Source organism: Ctenocephalides felis, unplaced genomic scaffold (genome assembly GCF_003426905.1).
Source record: "Ctenocephalides felis isolate EL2017-DRISC unplaced genomic scaffold, ASM342690v1 CF-g0.4_SCAFFOLD_00845, whole genome shotgun sequence".
In the NCBI taxonomy this organism is placed as follows: domain Eukaryota; kingdom Metazoa; phylum Arthropoda; class Insecta; order Siphonaptera; family Pulicidae; genus Ctenocephalides; species Ctenocephalides felis.
The window spans coordinates 14,869,122-14,872,756 of record NW_020536999.1 but is presented as its reverse complement, the minus strand read 5'-3'; the positions used below and the strand labels follow the sequence as shown (position 1 = coordinate 14,872,756).

Genomic DNA, 3,635 nt, shown 5'->3' with positions numbered 1-3,635 from the left:
TCGATTATCCGGAATTCGGATTATCCGGAATTCGGATTATCCGGAATTCGGATTATCCGGAATTCGGATTATCCGGAATTCGGATTATCCGGAATTCGGATTATCCGGAATTCGGATTATCCGGAATTCCGATTATCCGGAATTCGATTATCCGGAATTCGATTATCCGGAATTCCGATTATCCGGAATTCGATTATCCGGAATTCGGATTATCCGGAATTCGGATTATCCGGAATTCCGATTATCCGGAATTCGATTATCCGGAATTCCGATTATCCGGAATTCGATTATCCGGAATTCCGATTATCCGGAATTCCGATTATCCGGAATTCCGATTATCCGGAATTCGGATTATCCGAATTCGATTATCCGGAATTCGGATTATCCGGAATTCGGATTATCCGGAATTCCGATTATCCGGAATTCCGATTATCCGGAATTCGGATTATCCGGAATTCCGATTATCCGGAATTCGATTATCCGGAATTCGGATTATCCGGAATTCGGATTATCCGGAATTCGGATTATCCGGAATTCGGATTATCCGGAATTCGGATTATCCGGAATTCGGATTATCCGGAATTCGGATTATCCGGAATTCCGATTATCCGGAATTCCGATTATCCGGAATTCCGATTATCCGGAATTCCGATTATCCGGAATTCGATTATCCGGAATTCGATTATCCGGAATTCCGATTATCCGGAATTCCGATTATCCGGAATTCCGATTATCCGGAATTCGATTATCCGGAATTCCGATTATCCGGAATTCGGATTATCCGGAATTCCGATTATCCGGAATTCCGATTATCCGGAATTCGGATTATCCGGAATTCCGATTATCCGGAATTCCGATTATCCGGAATTCGGATTATCCGGAATTCGATTATCCGGAATTCGGATTATCCGGAATTCGGATTATCCGGAATTCGGATTATCCGGAATTCGATTATCCGGAATTCGATTATCCGGAATTCCGATTATCCGGAATTCCGATTATCCGGAATTCCGATTATCCGGAATTCCGATTATCCGGAATTCCGATTATCCGGAATTCCGATTATCCGGAATTCCGATTATCCGGAATTCGGATTATCCGGAATTCGGATTATCCGGAATTCGGATTATCCGGAATTCGGATTATCCGGAATTCCGATTATCCGGAATTCCGATTATCCGGAATTCCGATTATCCGGAATTCCGATTATCCGGAATTCCGATTATCCGGACTTCGGATTATCCGGACTTCGGTTTATCCCGACTTCGGTTTATCCCGACTTCGGATTATCCGGACTTCGGATTATCCGGACTTCGTGTTATCCGGACTTTGGATTATCCGGACTTCGGATTATCCGGAACCAATGGGGTTTATTGTTTTTATAATACTTCATTGTATATAGCATTCAAACAACACATCCTTATACACTTAAAGTATTAATATTTTTGATTCTCTAGAAATTGTCTAGAATATACCTTATTTAGCAAAACAACGTTTGCCGGGTCAGCTAGTATTCTGATAAAAAATTGCTGCCTATGAATAACATTTAATACAACTTTTTTTTTCGATAATACTCATTTTTCTATTTCCTTTTAAAAATAATCTAAACAATTCTTTTATAATTTAAATCTTACATTATCGAAGAAATTTCCATTTGATTCACCTTTGAACTTTTGACCAGGAACAAAAAAATATTTTATGATAAAATTTCATTTCAAATGAGAGTTATATGGGATTTACCTATTTGTTAGATAATATAAGTGGAACTTATCTCAATTATTATCGTTAAATTAAATATAAAATTGAATTAAATGCGCTATCAGTTTAAGTGTAGAAACTGCAGTGAAGTCATGAAGGTACTGATCGTTTTAGCAGTCATTGAATTCGCATCAGGTAAAGAAATTAATTTTTATATTCCTTTAACTTTATTTATCAACTACAAAATAGTACATAAAATTGTATCCTATGCATTGAACCAAATTTACATATTTTTTCCCCAGCGTCTTCAATCGGCTGGAGAATCGTGGGTGGTGAAAATGCTAAAGAAAAATCGGTGCCCTATCAAGTTTCACTTCGAAATGCTGAAAACAAACATTTCTGTGGAGGAGCAATTATTGACGATTATTGGGTTTTGACTGCTGCTCATTGCATGGGGTGAATTTGTAATATATCTTGTACCATAAATAGAAAAATAGAAAAAAATATGTGTAGTAGTTAGAGGAAACAAATATCCTAAATATGTAATTTCGTATTTTTATAAATCATGACTATTTTGCCCATAAATTTTCATTTCAAGTCTGATTGCATTTCAATTTTCAGACAACGTTTTGAAGTCGTTGCCGGCGTGAATAAACTGGATGAAGTAGGTGAACGATATAGAATAGAAAAACTATTACTGACAAGTTTGATGAACAAACTGCCGCAAATGATTTGGCACTTGTAAAACTTCGGAATAAAATAAATTCAGCGATAAAGTGCAAAAAATTCCATTTGAAGATAAATATATCGGAGGCGGAGAGGATGCTCGTTTGACTGGATGGGGACGATTGGGAAAAGATTCACCGCCACCTAATGATTTACAGGTAGATAATATGAATTTTCAGAGTTACCATTCTGTCTTGTAATGTTTCACTTTCTAATAATTTATATTTTAGGAATTAAATACATTTACCATCCCCCAAAGTGTTTGCAGAAGAATGTTTAATGAGGATAAGATTCCAATCCACGATAGCCAAATATGCACTTTTGCAGATATGGGCAAGGGTGCATGTAAGGTAAGTCTTACAAAAAATATACAGTAAAAGTTTTCTCATATTTTTCGGTTATATTCTTATTAAAATTATTAATTATATATTATTTAAAAAAATAGTTATTAATTGAATATTTTTCCAAAAGGGTGATTCCGGTGGCCCCTTAGTCATCAATGGACAACTTCATGGAATTGTTTCCTGGGGCATTCCTTGCGCTGTCGGCAAGCCTGATGTATTCACAAGAGTTTCTCATTATGTCGATTGGATTAAATCCAAAATTGCCAAATAAAATTGTTTAGTGTATTAAATTATTTGTTTTAATAATAAACACGACAATATAAATGAGTATTATTCATGGTCTAAAAAAGGATGCAATAGATACAATGAAATTCTTGTTAATATAATCTTGATATCTTTTACTGTGTGGCAGACGTTTTTCACTAATCATGAACTAATGATGGAAATCTTAAAAATAATGTAAAATAGGTATATTTTCGCATAAATTATTATTAAACAAAATAGTGCCAGCAAAATTCAAATTCAAATCAAACATTTGAGTGCAATAAACGTTTATTATTTCGATCGTGGATTGGATTTGCTGTTTCAGGTTTATTCCATGTAAGTATAATTTGAATGACAACACATTTATTACCAATCGTTTTAAAGAATGATATTACAAGGCTCTTGTAAATATGCAATAAGTCCTAATGTTTTTCAATGTTACAAAAAACTAATAATCATAAATTATTAGAAATATCTAATAATTCACTGAAACTATGAATTACGAACATTTTCTTCTAAAAATCTTAGTAAATAGTGCAAAATCAACGTTTTTGAGGCCTTGAGAAGTTTCAAGTTTGTATGTAAATATCGATTTAGTTCAAG

The 3,635-nt window shown here is 34.6% G+C and overlaps 1 pseudogene; it reads left to right on the top strand.

The window, feature by feature from the left end:
* Nucleotides 1-1,832: 1,832 nt before the first annotated feature.
* Nucleotides 1,833-3,057, top strand: LOC113363992 (annotated as a pseudogene).
* The last annotated feature ends 578 nt before the right edge of the window (nt 3,058-3,635 follow it).